The sequence below is a fragment of the Erpetoichthys calabaricus genome, chromosome 1, assembly GCF_900747795.2.
Source record: "Erpetoichthys calabaricus chromosome 1, fErpCal1.3, whole genome shotgun sequence".
Taxonomy (NCBI): domain Eukaryota; kingdom Metazoa; phylum Chordata; class Cladistia; order Polypteriformes; family Polypteridae; genus Erpetoichthys; species Erpetoichthys calabaricus.
This window is the reverse complement of record NC_041394.2, coordinates 195,231,013-195,253,143: the sequence shown is the minus strand read 5'-3', so window position 1 is coordinate 195,253,143 and position 22,131 is coordinate 195,231,013.

The following is a 22,131-nucleotide window of genomic DNA, read 5'->3' as shown; positions in this document are numbered from 1 at the left end:
TGAAGACATCAGACCAAATGAGCACATTATAATTTGTTTTCATGGTGTGGTGATGAATGAGTTACTGTGCGTGACTGTTTAGCTCACTCACAATTATATTAACATGTCATCCTTTATGAGCAGACCTAAAATTCTGTAAAGGATCTTCTGTACATGATAAACCTGTCCTGTGCCCTGGATATCAGTGAATGGTAGTCTCACAGGAGACTGGGGGACAGACCCAGCCAGGACGCCTGGAAGGTCCGGGAGGTGGTTTATACGTCCCCCGGGCCACGAGGGGGCAACTGCCCTGTATCGGGAGAGGACCACGGGAGAGGAGCAAGGAGGCTCAAGCCCGTTGGAGCCCGTGGCCACCGGCAGGGGGCGCCCCGAGCCTCAGAGTGCCTGGGAAGGTGGAGGAAGATCCTTCCAGCAACGCCCAGAGTGCTTCCGGGTGCAAGGGCACACACACACCAGGAAGTGCTACCAGAAGAGTGTCTTCAGGCACCTGGAGCACATCCGGATGAGAATAAAAGGGGCCGCCTCCCTACAATCAGGGATCCAGAGTCAGGAGGAGAGGACGAAGCTTCAAGGGAGGAGTGGTGGTGCCAGAAGGGCAGGATTGTGTGTTGGTAGCAAGTGCTTTTGGGACTGTGTATTGCCTATGGGGTTCACGGGGAAGACGTGCCCCACAGGTGAAGAAAATAAACAAATTATGTTATTTTATACATGCCTCCGAGTGTAATCTGTACCAGGTCAGGCGCTATATAGCGCCATTGTTACAGTAGCTTTAAAAGTTGCCCAGCATTACATGATGCACATAGGCTCAGGGCTGCCACTTGTGTTAGCCTGTACAGAAGTCAAGCCGTGATCAAATCCAACCAAGGACGTGATAAATTAATTAAAGGAGGAAGATATTAGTTATGTATTCTTTTAATTAAAACAGAACCAACAATCCACTGATTCAGCGTAACTTTTTATAGTAAGTTACGTGAATTTACTGAAATATTAGCAACATGGCTTTAATGATTAGAAGTACATATCTTTAAGTTACCCAACTCAGTGTAATATTGTTTCATTCTAACTTCAGCCATAAGGCCAGATATACTCCAACCTTGTTTCACAAAGGTATACGTGTTGGAGCAAATAGTTATCTCATACCAGACTAGACAAATCATTATTAGAAAAATAGACTATTAACTGTTATTTTACTTTACTTATCAGTGCCCCCAATTTCGACAAAAGACAATGTACGGTATGTATAATGCTGTAGCTTCAATGCTTGATCTTGAGTGTTCCAGTCTGTTCTTAACCCTAACCTTTAATTCTCCTTTCACCAAAAGCCTCCAACTTTCCTTTCAATCTCGTCCCATTTTTTTTCTACAGGACACTGCAGTGGTCTTCCCTGCACTTCCTAACCAACTGATATTTTCTGCTAGACAATTTGTTCTGTTATATTTGTATAGGACCTTACTCCTTTCTATGTTAACTAATGTCTTATTTTAATTTCTTATTTTGTCTTTTATTTTTCTTCTCTTCATTATGTAAAGCACTTTGAGCTACTTTTTGTATGAAAATGTGCTATATAAATAAATGTTGTTGTTGTTGTTATACAGTACACCTACAACAGCTGATCAGGCTACACTTAAAGAACACAAAATGTGTAGTTTTCCCAGTTCTAATCTGTTATAAATCCTCAATCTCACATTTACAAAAACAAAAGGATAAAGAAAACAAAAGCTATACTTTATACCATGCTTTTTCTCTTTAAATGAAAAAGTTAAAATCTTGAGCAAAGTCTTATAGTTACCTTTCACAAACTGTTTTCCTATTTCTGCTTTCATGAAAGAAAAGGACACCTTCACCAGTATTTCCATCATTTCTATTTTATTTACACAAAATTCAATTTACAATCCCCTGAGATGGTTATTTCTCTAGTTACACTGCATATTATTTTTACCCTTCAAAGATTTGACTTTACCCTCAGGCAGTGATGTGGAGTGTCTAAGGTGTAGTGCTGTAATCCTCAAGTTTGCATGCTCCCTTTTCTGGACTGACATCACATCTTACTTAACTGTAAATACCCTGCTTCACCCTTGAAAGACACTCCCTGAGGTGTATGGCGTAGTTTTTTGTGACTCAACTGCTTTGGGCAGTAGGATGAAAACAGTAGTTAGGGAAGAATGTCCTATTATTTACCTGGCCCATGGGTCAGCACATTTATTAAATTTGTTTGGTACTCATAGTCTGCTGAAAATAATATATTTTCAGAGAAACTAAAAATTCATACAGCACTTCACATTAGTCTGGCAACATTTTGTATTCATTCATTTGCTTATCCCACTTTGCATTTTACAGTTTGTCAAGAAACTAGAGCATATCTCACCAGCATCAGGTGCAAGACAGGGTCTAGCCAGAAGGGACATTTGCTCACACTATGACAATTTGGAGTCACAACGTAACTGGCACATCCCTGGGGCATGGAAGGAAAATAAATTGGTCAGAGAAAACGTTGAGCCCAGAATCCCTGCAAATATGAGGCAGAAGTGCTAATCACTGTACCAGAGAGTTCATCTGGATTATTTATTCAGTTTGTTTTTTTAACTAACTTCGGGTGTAGTAACCTGACCCAGACTATTATCAAAGCTGATTACTTCTGAACCATAGCTGCAGACACTGGATCTGTGATAGTGGTATAATGTCTCCTTGCACTTTACTCTTTGATTGACAATCATCTGTCTCATTTTTTCTGATTAAATTACTTCTTAGAGATATGATTCTTCTTTTTTATTATTTAATTTTCAAAATGTTTGTTTCTCACTTGGGGGGAGGGGGGCAATGCTTTTTCATCAAACTACTACAACTTTTAGATCAGGAACATGTTAAATTTCTTGAAACTTTGTAAAATGTTTTGACTGAACCTAGAACATACGTTCTCATGATCTAGAATTTTAATCTATAAATATCTCTAAAATTAGTTTACCTCAAAACTTTTAATAATTTTCACCTTTATTATTATTTGTTTCCCAGGTGGCATAGTGGTGCATCGGTAATGCCTTGTAGCTCCAACATTACAGGGTCAAAACCAGGCCTGTTTATGTGGAGTCTGCATATTCTCTATTTTCTGATTTTGTTTTGTACATTTGCTTTGGTTTCCTTTCATATTTATTGCTGATTGGAGGCTTTATGATGGAATTTTGTGTTTGGCTCCTTGTGACCCTGAATTGGAACATGCAGGTGTAGAAAATGAAGAAGTAAATGAAACACTTCACTTTTGATCAGCTTTTACAAATAAATGTAGCAGTTGTAACAGACTGTGCTGAAAAAAAAACACAACAGTCCCTAACTCCTTCTAATGAATTAATTCATAGAAACCCCACGTTGAAGCCCCTTCGTCTTCTTCTGGTAGGTCATGCCTAGTACACCCCTTCCAATAGGTGTCAGGAGCATCCTAACTACAAGCCAAAGACACCACAACTTCCTCTCCTTAAATTGTAATTGTATTATAATGGCCCTGCATATTGCTGTGTTCTGCATCCTATCATAGAAAGTAAACTCACCAATCTTCTACAAAAACATTTTATTTTAGCCATTTGTAAATATTCTTTTTGTTCACTACACAGAGCTTATAACCATGACTTAGTTTTAGCTCGCATTTTAACACTACAGTTTAGAAAACTGCACCTGCTTGCACTCTATGATCACCTCTACCCTTACTCATAAACAACACCCTCAGGTGTGATAATGTGAGTAGGCTCCATGGTACTCCCTCCTGTTTGGGATAATCTTGAACCCACCACTGTAGATAATGTAACCAAGGATGAGCCGGGCAAATGACGACACTTACGAAGCAAGGGGTAGGTGTAACAGTGCTCAGTTCTTTTATTTACAATAAAGTCAAACAAACAGTGCTCAAATAGTGCAGCGCTCTCTTCAAAATAAAATAAATAAATTATCCATTAAAACAGTGATGGCCTGTGAGTTTAAAAACCAGAATTAAAATGAGAATAAAACCAACACAGTCATCAGGTCCATAATGTTCCGTCAGTTGAGCCCAACATAACTCCATCTTTATCTTCTCTGGCTCACCTATTGCTGGCAGAGCCGGCGGAGACACCACAGCTGCGGTCCTAACCACATGACCCCTGTCTTAGCTGCCACAAGCAGTATTAGCAAAGCCGATTTGGGTCAGGTCCTCTGATCATTCTTCTCTCTCCCCTGCTGTGCCTCAGATTCCTGGGGAAGACTCCACCATGATCACACCCGCTCCTCTACAAGTATTCAGTGGGGACAATCTAACCCTAGGGTGCTGATCCTTCACGGAGCCAATGACTGCGCTGCCCATCTCACACTGGCTAGCTTGTCCTGCCTATTCACTCAATGCTGTTCTCACTGTCTTTTTTCACACTCTCTACCCCATGCAGGCTCCTCTTATGCTAGGTTGTTCAAATGGGGCACAAGTGTGAGATGGTGCTCTCTTTCCGGCAATAACAAGGCACCTGACTGACACTTGCCCATGCATACTCAATCAGCTAGGTGCCTCCATCATCCCAGAACACAGCACGATTGCTCACAACCACCCCCCCAATGAGAGCCTCCATGTCGTAAGACAGTATTATTTATTTAAAATCTGCCCAAAGCCACGGACCATCTATCACATCAGGTTCTTGAATTCTTCACCTTAGAGCAGCTGCTAACCATTAACTCAAAGAGAATAAGCTGCTCTTTTCAGCCTGAGCTCTGATTTTGGAGGTCCTAATTCTCAGCAAACCTCATCAAAACCATGCATAAAGCAATACAGTGTATTCTGTAGGTGAGGCTAAGACTACATCAGTCACAAATATCAGGGAGCAGCCTTCAAGCCTCAGCTGTTTCTTGATATAATGAAAAATACACATAGGACAGAACTGATTTCACTTAACTCCAAGTATACAAACAAAACTCGCTGCTCTGCAAATACAGGGGATCTGACTGCTCATTTCATCAGCATTGAAACTCTATACACTTTTAGGAACTTTTTTACCTGGGCAACATCCCACCTACACTCCAGCTGAATGTCATTCTCCAAAGCCTCCTCGTGAAATCAGTAAGATTCTCCTATAGTCAAGCCTTGATTTCCTCATTTTTGACTAGCCAGTACCTCTTAGTCAAATCTAGAGAACCTCCTGCTAACATTACGTGGAAGGCCTCTTTCTTTAGCTTTTTGCCACACTTCTTGCAGCTCTATGAATGAGGCTTTGAATGAGCTCTATTCAGATTCAATATCTGTCATTTTTCAAAATCAAGGAGCTGTTTGGAATGACAAAACTGAATAGAGGTCATTATCTACCCATTTCTAGAATACTCTCATAATTTATCTGGGCATTTTAGGTCTGTCTAGATGATAATATGTCTGTCTGAAATAGCTCATCACCAAGCAAAGTGAAAATATGCTTTCAGAAAAGTTTGCAAATTTATTAAAAATCAAAAACTGAAATCTCTCTTGAATATAAATATATAGACCCTTAATTTAGTACTTTTGATATGCCCCTTTGGTAGCAATTACAGTTTTGAATCTTCTTGGGGGTAAATCTGTACACAATTTGCTCATCTGGGTTTAGGCAGTTTATCCAACTGTTCCTGGCAGATGCTCTCAAGCAACTTTAGATTGGATGGGAAACATCTGTAAACTGTCAGCTTCGGGTCTCTCAACAGATGTTTTGTGGGGTTTAACTCCAAGGTTTAAGTTTAGGAAATTGCCTGGCCTACTTAACGACAGCCAGAGACTTGTCCTAAAGCCCATCCAACATTGTATGCTTTGGGCCATTGTTGTGCTGAAAGGTAAACCATCATCCCAGTTTGAGGTCATGTGCACTCTGGAGCAGGTTTTCTTCAAAAGTATTTTTGTATTTGGATGCATTCATCCTTCCCTCAATTCTGACCGAGTCTCACTGTTGCTGCCACTGAGATGCTGCCACCCCTGTGCTTCACCAGACATATTGCTTTGAGTTCTGGCCAAACAGGTGCATTTTTGCCTCATCAGAACAGAGAATCTTTTTCCTCATGCTTTCAGAGTACTTTATATGCCATCATATGCCTTTTACTCAAGAGTGTTTTTTGTCTACTCACTCTGCCATAAGTAATTGAAGGAGTGCTGCTGAGATGTTCGTCCTTCCAACACATTCTTTCTTATAGCAGAATCTCTTCTGGAAATAGGTTCTTGGTCACGGTCTGCTCTTCTTGATTCCTGATGGTTCCAAACTTAACCATTTTCACAATTATTGAGTCCACTGTGTTCCTGGGAACACTCAGAGCTTAAGATATGATTGTATACCCTTGCTGTAATCTATGCCTCACCACAATTTTATCACTGAGGTCCACAAAGAGTTTCTTCAACTTCATAGCTTGGTCCTCACATGCATTTTGAATTGTGGGACCCTTTATACAAAAGCGTATGCCTTTCAAAACCATGCCCAGTCAATACGATTGGCCACATGTCGACTCCAATCAAGTTCTAGACACATCTTATAGACAATTAAATAAAACAGGATGCACATGATCTCAATTTGGAGTTCCACATTCAAAGGGTATGTATAATTTTATAATTAAGAGATTTCAGTTTTGATTTTTAATACATTTGCAAACGTTTCTGAAAACATACTTTCACTTTGTCATTTTAGGGTTATTGACTGTAGATTGATGGACAAAAATGACAATTTTATCCATTTAGAATTACATCTATAACACATTAAAATGTGCAGAAAACGAACGTTCTAAACACTATCTAAATCCACAATATTTAGAGTGATCATGAGAGGTATATTTTAAAGGTCCTAAAATATATATTTCCTCTAGCCTTCCCATTAGACCAGTAATGGGTAACCATATCAGGAATACAACCACAGGCAACATAGTGCTGAGGATCATTTAAACATACACATTCTCCACCACTCCAAGTAACAGTCCTAGCAGGGGCAGGAAGCAATTAATACATTTATGTAACTTTAGAGGACAGAGTTGTTTATTTAACAAAATGCAAAACTGAATTATTATATATGTTTGTTGTGACTTTTTATTTTAATGTACAGTATATTTTTCATTTTTAATTGTTAGAACACCTTTCTATGTCTGCTGTACACCAATGCCCTAACCAAGGGTCCTGCCTTGTTATCAATACTGCCAGGATAGCCTTAGGCTCACAGGTTCAGAGTATCAGTGGATGATTGTTTGCATTTAAAATACTGTGCATTTACTTCTCTACAAAAACTGTATGCAGATTTTAGGATGGGTTTAATTTTGCAAAACTAAAGAATCAATGTTTTTTTCCTAATAAGAAATACACCCAAGACATCACCAAAATAAAGTATGACAATTCAATTGGTTTTGAACACTTACTATTTTATGCTTTGTTGGAAGAATTGTAATAATGTAATATAGCCTACTATAATACTTCTGTAGATTAAAAAAATCCATGTACCTAATTCACAAAGGAAATAAGTAAATATTTGTCTCACTCTAATATGTAATATTTTTTAAATTATTAGGTGTATTGAGAATTACCTGGAAATTCATATAAATTAATTACATACAAGTTTAAACTGACTTAACATTTCTGCGAAGTAGACATAAGAAGTTTACTAGACATGTTATGTATTGATTTAACAGGGATTGTACAACTAAGCAGTTGTATTTTTAATTATCAATTCCAAATTCAATTATATCACTCTACTGCATACAGAATGTATTAACTGTCATCCAAATTATAAGCCATCTAAAACCTGTTAATATTGCAAGCTCTCCTAGGGTATATTGCACATAGAAAATATTCACTGCTTTGGATGTTTTCACATTTTATTGTTATACAACATTGAAACTCAGCAAGTTTAATTTTGCTTTTTTGACACTGATAAACAGAAAAAGACTCTTTAATAGTAAAAAAAAAAGATCTTTGCAAAATGGTCTAAATTAATTACAAATGTACAACATATAAATTTAAAGTTTAGATTGAACTTTTATCACAGGATAAAAGACATATTGATTTGTGCGATGTAATGTTTGAAACACTAAAAAAATTAATGCAGATTCCATCTGAAAGTGTGTACTTTATTGCTGAGTAATAGCTTGTCCCTTCTGGACAGCTGATTGAATATTCCTGAAATGCACAGTCAGTAATAATAAGAAGAAATCCAAATTTTGCGCTGAAAAAAGTTAGGAAATTGGAGAATTTATAGTAACTGGAATACATATTCAGACCAATAAAATATAGATGTTTCTGGTTAGTTTGCAGAACAAAATAAGGAGGCTTCTAACTGAATTTAGAGTGAGGAAGTTTTTGAGTTTGGAGAGCAGTTTAGTGCCAAACTCACACGTCTTATAACATATGAGCACAGTGGGCACTGGCTGGGGGCCCCTTCTGATGCCTATGTATGTTTCAGTTTTACTATCAAAATAGGGGCCCCAGCACACTACTTTGTCCGAAGGGCCGATGATGCTGTTAAGACGGCCCTGGCCAAACTTCTTTTCTTGTATGCCTGTTAGAAGGGCTGGGAGGTAATGAAAGAGAAAAGTCAAGTATACACAAGAAAACATGAAATTTGCCTTCTTATTTGCATCCAATAACAGACTGAAATAAAATAAAACAAACAAATAGAGAAAAGATAGCTTAATACTGAAACAGAAATTCTAAAATATTTTCATCATTTGAAAAAAGATTCATTAGAGCTGCCAGGTAATAGGAAAAGAGGAAGGCCTAAGCAAAGGTTTATGGATGTGGTGAGAGAGGACATGCAGGTGATGGGTGTAACAAAGCAAGATGCAGAGGACAGAAAGATATGGAAGAAGATGATCTGCTGTGGCAACCCCTAACAGGAGCAGCCATAAAAGAAGAAGAAGAAAAAGATTCATTGCTGACTGCTTCAACCTGTTTTGATAGTGTATTTTTTTACCTAAAATGGTCACATGAGGCGGCACAGTGGCACAGTGGGTAGCGCTGCTGCCTCACAGTAAGGAGACCTGGGTTCGCTTCCCAGGTCCTCCCTGCGTGGAGTTTGCATGTTCTCCCCGTGTCTGCGTGGGTTTCCTCCCACAGTCCAAAGACATACAGGTTAGGTGGATTGGCGATTCTAAATTGGCCCTAGTGTGTGCTTGGTGTGTTTGTGTGTCCTGCAGTGGGTTGGCACCCTGCCCGGGATTGGTTCCTGTCCTGTGTTGGCTGGGATTGGCTCCAGCAGACCCCCATGACCCTGTGTTCGGATTTGGCGGGTTGGATAATGGATGGATGGTCACATGATACACATGAAAAACAGTACATTTCTGGATTTTTTTTATATCTCCAATATTCCTTATTAAAAAGACATGTGGCTCTGGGAAGAAAGTAATTTTAGAGAGATTTGCATTGGTTTTTAAAGCAGCTGTCTTCCTGTATTTATTGAAATTGTCTTCTGCTTATAATGGGTATCTGTCCTCAGTTAAGATGATTTCCAGTTTTTACATCAGTGTCATCTGACACACACTTACCAAATCATCTACGTTAGCCCAGATAACTTTATCTGCATATCTGCCTGAAGCTTTTTTTAAATTTTGGTTTGTCAGACCACTAATCCAGGCAATGAAGCTGAAAATGATGACAGACTGGATCACACAGCGATAAAAGGACAACATGAGGTCCTTGTCCACTTTAAATAGTCTGAGTTTACAGAAATAAATGCTGATCGCTTTTAGAGTATATGTTTTTAATATTAATATTTCATTGAAGTTTATTATCTAGGATAGTTGCTAAGTATTTATATTGAGTCACTATTTCTTGATTCTCCCCAAGAACAATGATGGGTGAACATGAGGATTTCTGCCTCTTAAAGTCAAATATCATTTGTTTGATCTTTTTGCCATTCAGAGCAATACAGTTCTTATTGTGCCAAACTTGATTTAAGTAATGACTTTCATCCTTCACTGATAAGCATCCTTTCAGCATGGTGTCAACAGCATACTTGATAATGGAACAGTAGTCATTGTTCTGTCTCAGGTCACTTATGTAAATAGTAAAGGAGACAACAACAACAAGCGTATTTATTTATATTGTACATTTTCATACAATGTAGCTTAAAGTGCTTAACAAGATGTCAAAGAGAAAGTTACAAAAAAAAGAGAAACAAATAAGATGAGGAAATAATATAAAAAAAATAAGTAAAACAAAACGCATCTTTATGGTATCCCTGTTTTTGAGGGAGTGACTTTTAAAAAAAGTGTTGTGTATTTTGACTGTCTGTGATTGATTTAAAAGAAAGTCCTGAATCCATAATGTAACAAATGGGTTAACATTCATGTTCAATTTCTTAATCAGTATGTGAGGCTGGATGGTACTGAACACTGAAGAAAACTCTAGAAACAGAGCTCTGACATATGAGCCAGGCTTATCAAGAAGAATGTAGATTTGAACATTGGTAGAGCATCTTCCACACTTCTGTTTACACAGTAAGTAAATCGGTGCTTATCTTGAAAAGATTTAGTCTCTGTCCAAGTGTTCAAAGCATTTCATTGGACTGGTCTGTGGTCATTCAAACTGCGTGGCCTGGAAACCTTAGGAACTGATATGATTTACTGTGTCCACAGCTCAGGTACAATACCACAGGTAACTGGAGAGAACATGTATATACTGAATGAAGACAGAATAGTGAAAGGAGCGAGCTGAACTCTAATTAAACAGTCATTTGCAGTTCCCAATTCAGTAGTGCATGGCACCTGACTTTGAAAAAAGAAGTTTAAAACAAGAAGATGGTGCCTACAAAATTAAAGGAAGGAAGCCAATCCAAAGAGCACATTCTATGTGTCTGTAATAATTTTCCTTTTTATACCAAGCACATCATCCTGGGTTCACAACCTGCACTTGACCATTGTTTGTATTGAGTTTGCACATCTGCATGGGTTGCCAACAGAGTGCCCTGGTTTTCTTCCCACATCTCTAAACAAATGCTGGTTAGGTAGACTGGTGCTTCCAAATTGCCTCTGTATGAGTGTAATCTTGTGAGAGTGAACCCTGCACTTTCCAAACCTGTTTCCTGCCTTGTCTCCAGTAGTGCTGCCCTGAATTGGATTAAGTGTGTTTGAGAATGTTGGTTTATGTCCCAAGTCTCTAAGACTGTGGAGTGAAAGTAGGAGATAATGTTAGGACTGAGCACTTTCTAAGTCACTAGTGCAGTTGTCCATAAAGACTGTGCCTTTTTTTTTTCAACATGCAATCTTTTTTGCCACATTGAGTTTAATTACTGAAATGAATTGTTGCCTACAGAGATAGACACGGGAATTTCTGGCCTTTAAAATTTCAAAAAAAGTCATATTTGATTGGAATGACTGAAGGTAAGTGGGTCTGAGTGTGAGAATGAGTGTGCCATACAGTGAGGTACTGAATTTTCTCAGGATAAGCTTTGGCACGGAAAATGAAAAAATGAATTAGACAAGACACTCACAAGGGATAAGGCATTGCTAAATTGTCCTTCGTGAGGGTTTGTGTGTGAATGTATTCACCCTGTGATAGACTGGCACCCTGTCCAGGGATTGTTCCTGCCTTGTGTGTAATACTTGCTGGGATTGGCTTCAGCATCTGCACAACCCTGCTCAAGATTAGTGGGTTTGGAGCATTTTTGGATTATTAAAAGCAAACTAACTGAGTCAGGCTGCTACAGAGTCATCAGCATTGATTCAGATCAGTCAATAATATAAAGTTGGCTGATGAATCTCACAGAAGTCAGACTTTTTTGTTTTTTACTTGGATAAAACCCTTCTTAGTTAGGACTGGGCCTTTACAAGGAGTTTGGTTTAGTGTAAAATTGCTATTAACATAAAATGAATAAAACTACTTAAAGACCAAGGTTTGCAAGTTTGAAAAAGCAGAATTATATGATCTAAATGCAGGAAGTCATTTTATTTGCTTTATTCTTCTTATTCTTATTCTAAAGAACTGGTGCAGAATGTAGAAGAGGAGGTCCGGATTGACAGCTCCTACCTGCTAGAACTTCTGCCACTATAGTTTAATGGTCAAGGTGCATGACTGGCAGGGAGTCTCCTTAAGGATCCTGGCTTGGATTGTCTAATAGAGTTGAGGAAGGTGATGCAGATGGTGATTCCTCTGAAGTCAACTGAGGTGCAAGGTGGAGATGGTGGTGTCAATATCTACTCAGTGAACTGGGCAGATGAGAGCGTGTAGAGCTGCATGGAATGAGCAGTCAGTGGCCATGCATGACAGCGGAATAGTAAGGAAGCCAAGAAAGGAAGTGAGAGACAGTATGAGCCCTACGTGCACCACACAAATCACTTGGAGTTGTTAGAATATATATCCAAATTACACCTCTAATAATGAAGTTTCTTACAACAAACTAAAATCCTAGAGCACATCTGTTTTATTAATTTAAGTATGAATTACTTTTAATAATAAGCCAACCATGCTGAGAATTTGTAGAAACACAATTAATACTTTTTCTTTTAAAAATGATAATAAAGCCTTTAATATCAAATTCTTAATTGATAGATTGTATATATTTATACAGTATATATTCTCCAGTCAGGAGAGCGTGGAATAAAACTTTTCCAATGGGTGCAGTTCAAAATGCAATGGCCTCTTGATTTTATAATATCTATCTCACGAGCCACTTGCCAAACAGATGTTCTTGAAGGAAAATATGTGCATACTATTTTTTGGACACTATATATATAATTTATTTTTCATTGTTCTTCAAAGAGGAAACATCTCTATCCACTGTAATAAAAGGATAAGTATCAGTGTGTCTGTCTGTCTGTCCATCCAAAAGCTATGTCTCTGTGATTCCAATAGACAGTGCATCACCAACAATAACATTCATTTTATGAATCCCATACCAAACTGAATATAACAGAGACATATGCATTGCATTTTTCACTGTAAATGTTGATATCAAGATCTATGTTGATTACTTTGATTTCAACACATCTTAGAGGTGTAGCACAGCTAGTAAATCAGTAAATGTGCTGTATTCAGTATTTTCTGTGAAATTCAAGTAGATTTGCATACTAAGAAATATGTGTCAATCTCCTTTGGAGAGTGGTGAAAAAAAACAAATGTTGAATTTTCAGGTACTTTTTATCACATTCTTGTAAAGTGTATTCATACAAGCCGTGAAGCTAAGAGGCTGTAGTAGTCTAAGTGTTTCATCTGGCATTTATGCTTTTTAATCATTTATGCTAGATGGCTGCATCCTACCTTTTCCCTTTTGATTTGTTGTTGCTATATACAGTACACCATATATATTGTAGGGTAAGGAAAAAAATTTGAGCCTTAACCTGCAAGGAATATTCTGTGGTTCTGATTTGGTATGTGGTTAAAGATGAGCTCCTTTGTTCTAAAATATGTGAATTTCAAGTTTAAATCATACGTAGTTTAAAGTATGTTTCTCGTTTCCAACCAAGTCGTCATGGATGCCAAAATTTGCAAAATTAATTGGTGTGCTATAATTGACTGTCATGCATGAATGGGAATGGTCCTAGTATAAGTTGACTAGGCGCGACAGCAAATATTTGATTTTCTAGTAATGCTTTTCAGAAAAAAAAACATGGCTTTTACTTTATTCCAGAATTAAAAAGAGATGTAGTTTGCTGCTGTAAAAATGAAAGGAAATCTTTGTAAATTCTAAGAGCTGCCACTGTCTCTGAAACACTTATGGGAATGTGACTGAAGTTACACCTCTGCTCAGTGTCATATTTGAATCAATGCCTATGTTGTCTCTTTCTCTAATATGGTGTTTTCCAGGTATTCCACTTTCTGTAATACCCCTAAGTCACACGTTACTTTTCTCTGTATGCTCTGCATGCTGTATTCTCTCTGTAAGCTATTTGGAAATATACACTGTAAAAAAAATAATGGTGAATTTACGGTAAAGTACTAGCAGCTGTGGTTGCCAGAATTTTACCATAAAAAAGAAGGTGATAATATTTTTAGGTCTACGGTATAACTTTGTAGTAAATAACTGTTTCTTCTTTACAACACATTCCAATAGAAGTGAACATTTAACCATAACCTGAAATCCATGCACTGTAATAAATATGCCAATCAATAAACCATTAGAAAATATTGTCAGGATCAAACACCAGTACACAGTTTGCATCAGTAAAGTAACAACAACCAATAGCAAACGTATTATTTAATTACCAGTAATGGAGGACTGCACGATAACGTGCAGTGAATACACTTGACTTGAGCATTCATGGTTTTCATGCTCTTACTCTGTACGTTTAGCATTCATTTGCTCAGAGGTTGATGTGCTTGCTGCTTCCTGAGCAGCTCTTCTTTTCTACACCCTAGCGGCCGGCTTCTTCTCTTCTTTCGTTGGCATCTTTTTGCATTAAAACTGATTAAGTCAGTGTTTGTGTTGCAATTACTTAGTACGTTTTTCTTAATTTTTCACTTAAGCTGGCACTTAAGTCTTCAATCTGCCTCAAGAATGATTTAAGATATGAAGAGGTAGATGAAGTGACAGCGATGGTGGTAGGGAATGAGAATAGCACCTGTACGCATGCGCCACACGGCCACCCTGCTGGCAAACTGCCAAGAGTTGATTCTACAATAAAATAAAATAAAAATAAAAAGGAATAACCTTGGAGGTCAATCATCACCCCGAAAGCGGACAGTAGACGTCAAGCAGTATATGTGCACTGTCAAAGCCAAATCGTCGGAGCAAAGGACACACCAAAAGGTCTTCACCTGAAATGAAGGCTCTAGGACTCAGAAGATAGGCAAACAGAGTATTTTAGCTTTATTGCAATAAAATAATAACACAGACTCAACCCAATTAGGCCAAATCGAGCTGAGCCCCGAACAAGCAAAAAAATCAAAGTTTATATAATCATTTCTTATCATCTTGACCTCGTTTGAAACAATGCCTTTGTAGTCTACTCTGACTCACTACTCCAGCTGGCTTCTCATGTGCCTTCCATGGCCATCAACATTTTCTGTATTTTGTCATTGTATCATTCCTTGCTTCCTGGCCTTCAAACAACAGGTGTTCTCCTTATTCCCCCTTCTTTTGTCCTCGGGTAGTTTCTGTACATTGTTCTCTTCCTGCTCTATCTTTCCAAGTTACCCAATATTGGTGATTTTGCTTAACTAAAAAATGCAATATGACTAATGTCTTTATTTAACTATTTGCTTGACATATCTTATTTGCTTGACATGTCTAATTTATGCTAATTTTAATGCTTATAGAAGCTGTTAATTACTTTTATGTCCATTTATGTTAATACATAAATTTTATTTCCCATATTACCAAATTTCAGGTCAATAGGTCAAACGGTTTGCAAGCTACAGGTGATTTAAAATCCTGGACAGACAAACGGACAGCCACGGTAGCGTATTATAGAAGAAGATATACATTGAAAAGAATTCAGTGCTTAAGGAAGTTATGGCACATTGTCTGGTGGTGAAGTAAAGTTTGATTGTGTGGTGTATGGTGTCCTACAGGTGTGCCATCAGCTTCCATAACCTCAATAACCTACAGAATGCAAGGAAAAATAAGTCCGCCAACTCTGTTGAAGTTTTTTTCCCTACTGTTCAAAGGTATGTGGTTCACCAGGACCAATATGGTGAAAGGGGGCGTTTCCTTATTCAAATATGGTAACTTCGATGTTACTGAAACAGCACTTTACCGTTTTACATTTTACTGTTGTTTACCTTCACAATTTAACAGTTTTACACTGTAAAATTAACAGTGATTTTTTTCGGTGTAGTTTTTAAGCATTTTTTTTTTACTTGCATGTATGTGTGGATGCACATTCTACTTATTAATTAAACCTAATTATGTTGCTTCCTTTCTGTGTTTAATTTTTGGAAATGGCACATTTATACCAAATAGTGAAAACTGAAGATGTCCATCAGACAGTGTTCACTGATTGTTTTAATATACTTGTCAGCCTAAATACTAGCAACTACTGGTGGGTGACATGAATAAAATGTCATTTTAAAATTTATATAAAATTTGCATAGCTGCATAAAATGTGTAACATACAGTATGTACTCGGCACTAACCAAGTAAATAGAGGCAGCAGTGTCCTGTTTGACAGCAATGTTACACCAAAGACCCGAAAACAGGGAAAATGACAAACTATGTTCAATGTATACTTGTGTTTTTGAACACAGATCATGGTTTCCCTGGTCCTGGCTCATGGACTACAAAATACTATTGCATCTTTCTCAATAGCTTTTTTCCCACTTTGCTCCTTATTCTACCTTAATAAGCTCCAGCCCTTGGATGTAAAACATAACATTCTCAAACCCACTAAATACAGGGTGGTCCAGATCTAACTATATAACGTTTAATGCAATGCAATACAATAATTGCATAGTTAGATATGGACCACCCTATACAATTCAGGGTATGTGGGAGGGTTCAGAGGCTATTCCAGGAGCACTGAGCACAAGGCAGGAACTAAACCCTGGATGCGGGACTAACTTACTTGCACACCCACACTTAGATACGATTTTGAATCTAAAATAAAATTTGAGAATGTGGGAGTTAAAGCAGAGTACCCAGAGGAAAACTCATGAAGACTCAGGGATGACATGCAAACTCTATAGAAGCATCAAATAGACATGGGATTTAAACCCAGGACCTGTGTAGTAACAGCACAAAATGTGCCACACTATAATGATGTACTGTAAGTCTTATAATTCTATATTAACAAGTTAATGTTATAATTCTATATTGATTAAGGATGTAAGGATATAATTCCAGTCATTATACATATTCCAAGGTTTATTTTAATGCAACGAGCACTTCTAATAAGCCCCATAAAGCTCAATTTTCTAAGGAGTATACTGTACACTTACCCAGATATCCTTCATTCCTCAAATCACACATTTGGAGCCTTTGTGCTTCATTGATGCTTCGATGCACATTATAAAGAGATGAAATTGATGTTTTCATCACAAATACAGTGTTGTCAGTGTGATTATTTTTAGTAGGAAGAAATGGCGGCAATATAAAAAAAATTCAATCTTCATTCAGATTTAATAGTGACAGAATATGCCAGTAATAATAAGATTGCAAATGCAAGCCTATATCCATTTACAATTTTTTTTTACTTTTTTTATCCATTATGCATTACATATGTCCATGATAAATTTACATTAGGCAAATGAAAACCGAAAGCTGTTATCAGTCATGCAATTCACAGCTGCCGTGTGTATAGGAAGGGCTTGTTGCTTCTAAATCCTGCAAATAGCCATGTTAAATTGAAGACCCACCTACACTTAGTCAAATCAGCTTTGAACATTGAAAGCTCATTATTTATTTTTATTTCAATTAAACATGTATTGATTGGTTCTCTATGAACCTAGGCCACATGGTTTTATTTCAAATGTCGTTCTTTAAGAGACTAACCTTGAAGTTTTTCATTTACATAGAAAGTCTGGACTGAATTTATTTTACTTCTTTTTCAAAGAAAACCTTTGAAGATAAAAAAAAAAATAAAAAGAAGAACAAAGGGAAGTATCTTTTTGACTTTTACAAAAGTCAGTAATAAAAAGAACATAAAGAGTCATCCTGGATTAGTCTTTGACTAGGATGAACTATCTCATGACCTCATTGCGCTGATGTAATCCCATTTCCCTGTGGATCAGACACATGCCGCATTATTTGCTGAAATCATCACGTCAGTTTTTCTTTAAGTATAAAGAAAATGCTGTGACTCACAGTTATGTTAAATGTTTGGCTGACTTCTGCAGTACAAGGTAACCACCAACACTTTTCAGCTATTTTCATGTGACATCCTATCCCTTTTAAAATTACTACATGAATACGAGTATATATATACACACAGATAGACAAAAGCCAAGTTTTTAAATAATTAAATTGGTGTTGACAATATTAACTCCATTTTTTTTATACATCCTCAATAAAAATAATTGTATAGTGTTTTTAATAAAAGATCAGCTCCTACACTATATTGATTTAAATATGCAACTCTACCTAGATAATGACAAAAAACACACTAAGTGCTCTCACTATTACAATACACAACAGGTAAATGAATAGGTGGGCTTTGAAACACATTTGACATGATGTGCCTTATGTATTGTATATATAGTACGTAGCAATTTTCTGTAAGGTTTAGGCATGTCAGTACCTGTAGGTGATGAGATTTCTCAATACCAACTTCATTTTCTTCAGGCCATGATCACATTTTGCTGTACCTATTAGTGCAAAACAAGCTGGTAACATCGGGTCAAACATTGGAAACAGGGCTGAGAACTCATGAGGCTCTAAAACCTGTTCTGTTTCTTTCTAAAGAGGGGATCAAAAGTAAAATGGACAGGACATTAAGGCAATGTCCACAGTACTACAATTTTGTTTAAAAACACTGACATTTGTCTCCATTTTTGCCTTTTGTCCACACAACCCTGGCATTTTTAACCCCTAAAAATGGAGATTTTTGAAAAACACTCTCCAGACCTGTACAAGGAAGGGCCCAAAAATAAATAGTTTAAAAAAAAAAAAGTGTATATTTCTCAGAACATTTCCAAAATTTAATCACCATCAAAATACTCTCCCTGAGACGCTATACAGTTGTCCCACCGCTTTTTCCATCGTTCAAAACTGTTCTGAAACTCTTGCAAAGTGATAGCCTTCAGTGCCTCCGCCATTTGCTTCTTGACCTCCTCTACATCCTGATCCTTTAAGGTCCCTCTTCATTCTTGGAAATAAGAAAAAAATCGCAAAGTGCAAGGTCCAGGTAGTAGGGTGAGAAACCGTTGTCATCATGTTTTTCATGAGAAACTGACACACACTCAATGCTATGTGGGCGGGAGGGTTGTCGTGATTCCTGATCACCACAATTTGGGTTGTTTTCTCTGCACTGCATCACGCAATTGCTTGAGTACTTCAAGGACATCACTTGGCCAAATGATGCAGAGGGCAGTCTAGTACACACACCTAGCGGCAAATGGTCCCACCTCGTATGCTTCTGAAAACGCCAACTCAGCATTGCAGTGTGGATGAGTAAAAACGAGTTTGGAAAATGCACACTCTCACTGTGCTCTGATTTGTTTGTGTTAATTACTTCCCTGATTGTATCCTGCAAATTACAATATGTCTTTCCCTGATTGGTCATCCATCATGGAATGAAGCCATATTCCAACATAGCGGACATAAAGGAGTTGCTTTCAATGGTTCTTGGTGTGTTATTTACCTGTATGCCTATAAAATGCACAAAGGCAAATTTTTACCGGATACTACAGTTTTGTAATTAATCCAGTGATTGACATTATTATTATACTATCGGAGAATGTTCTGCTGATCTAGGGAACTACAATTAAAAGAGGTGCATCACTTTGCTTACTGGTATGGGTTGGCCTTAATTTGCACATATGTTTTGTTTAATTACTTAACAAGAGTGAAGCCCCTGTCTTTAAATTGCGTTAAAATGAGGCAGAGAGAGATAGAGAAAGAGAAAAAGGAGCTTCATGTATCTATTTAAGCAAGGTTTTTTTAAATGAAAGTGTTTCAGCAAGTCTGGAATAAAAAAAATATATTCAAGGTAAGGTGTAAAAAACAGGGGGTGGGGGGCTCCTTCCAGAACTTCCTAATTAATACTTTGTACTCTCTGGAAACTAGAAAATCAAAAGTTTTAAAATCACTTTTAAGTTATTCTAAGTGTAAATTTATAAACATGCAGTTTTATTAATTGCTAAGTGGCCAGTGATGTAAGACAACTTGCAAGAAAATATGCTTAAATGCAAATTCTAAAGAAGATAACTATTAGTCTGTTTCTTTTTATACATATCCTAACTGAGAACATTCTCCATAGCTAATTTATTATATATTCATTGGTACGGATTCAGAACTTAACCAATAATGGAATAATAACCACAGGGTATTTGGCTGTCAAATCATTGGCTTTGTGTCTAGCTGTATTAAGCACCCACTAGTCGTCATACCATATATAAATAAAAGACCAAACACATACAGTGCATGCGGAAAGTATTCACAGCGCATCACTTTTTCCACAATTTTGTTTATGTTACAGCCATATTCCTAAATGGATTAAATTCATTTTTTTCCTCAGAATTCTACACACAACACCCCATAATGACAACGTGAAAAAAGTTTACTCGAGATTTTTGCAAATTTATTAAAAATAAAAAAAATTGAGAAAGCACATGTACATAAGTATTCACAGCCTTTGCCATGAAGCTCAAAATTGAGCTCAGGTGCATCCTGTTTCCCCTGATCATCCTTGAGATGTTTCTGCAGCTTAATTGGAGTCCACCTGTGGTAAATTCAGTTGACTGGACATGATGTGGAAAGGCACACACCTGTCTATATAAGGTCCCACAGTTGACAGTTCATGTCAGAGCACAAACCAAGCATGAAGTCAAAGGAATTGTCTGTAGACCTCCGAGACAGGATTGTCTCGAGGCACAAATCTGGGGAAGGTTACAGAAAAATTTCTGCTGCTTTGAAGGTCCCAATGAGCACAGTGGCCTCCATCATTCGTAAATGGAAGAAGTTCGAAACCACCAGGACTCTTCCTAGAGCTGGCCAGCGATCTAAACTGAGCGATCAGGGGAGAAGGGCCTTAGTCAGGGAGGTGACCAAGAACCCGATGGTCACTCTGTCAGAGCTCCAGAGGCCCTCTGTGGAGAGAGGAGAACCTTCCAGAAGGACAACCATCTCTGTAGCAATCCACCAATCAGGCCTGTATGGTAGAGTGGCCAGACGGAAGCCACTCCTTAGTAAAAGGCACATGGCAGCCCGCCTGGAATTTGCCAAAAGGCACCTGAAGTACTCTCAGACCATGAGAAAGAAAATTCTCTGGTCTGATGAGACAAAGATTGAACTCTTTGGTGTGAATGCCAGGCGTCACGTTTGGAGGAAACCTGGCACCATTCCTACAGTGAAGCATGGTGGTGGCAGCATGGTGGCAGATGTTTTTCAGTGGCAGGAACTGGGAGACTAGTCAGGATAAAGGGAAAGATAACTGCAGCAATGTATAGAGACATCCTGGATGAAAACCTGCTCCAGAGCTCTCTTGACCTCAGACTGGGGCGACGGTTCATCTTTCAGCAGGACAATGACCCTAAGCACACAGCCAGGATATCAAAGGAGTGGCTTCAGGACAACTCTGTGAATGTCCCTGAGTGGCCCAGCCAGAGCCCAGACTTGAATTTGATTGAACATCTCTGGAGAGATCTTAAAATGGCTGTGCACCGACGCTTCCCATCCAACCTGATGGAGATTGAGAGGTGCTGCAAAGAGGAATGGGCCAAACTGGCCAAGGATAGGTGTGCCAAGCTTATGGCATCATATTCAAAAAGACTTGAGGCTGTAATTGCTGCCAAAGGTGCATCGACAAAGTATTGAGCAAAGGCTGTGACTTATGTACATGTGATTTCTCAGTTTTTTTTATTTTTAATAAATTTGCAAAAACCTCAAGTAAACTTTTTTCACGTTGTCATTATGGGGTGTTGTGTGCAGAATTCTGAGGAAAAAAATGAATTTAATCCATTTTGGAATAAGACTGTAACATAACAAAATGTGGAAAAAGTGATGCGCTGTGAATACTTTCCGGATGCACTGTACTAGGTTCAATTATGCATCACCAAATCACTTAACCTGCATGCCTTTGGACAGTGGAGGAAATGGGAACACCTGGAGGAAACCCACACAGACACAGGGAGAACATGCAAAGCTCCACACAGGGAGGACCCGGGATGCAAACCCTGGTCCCCTACTGCAAGTCAGCATTGCTACCATTGCACCACCGTGCCACCCTATAAATAAAAGTAATTTTGCTTTGGTTTTTGCCTCTTACACAGCAAAGAAGCAGCCTTAACTCATGCTACACATCATATTCTTATACCCTCTGTTACAAGAAATGCTGCTTCCTTTTGGACTTATGTACTAATAAAAATAGTCAAAGCATTTTATTAAATAGGCTAGAGAATTTAGTTTTGCTGTCAAGCACTGTTAGCAGGTAGTTCACATCATACAGTACTTTTCAATGGAATATATTATCATTGGAATAAGTCACCAAGTTGTGTAGTAGACAGTGATACTTTAGGAACTTTCAAAACTCGATTTGATGTCATTTTGGAGAAATTAGGTGAATAGAATTGGTTAGCTTGTTGAAAGTAATGGCATATTCTCAGCAGAA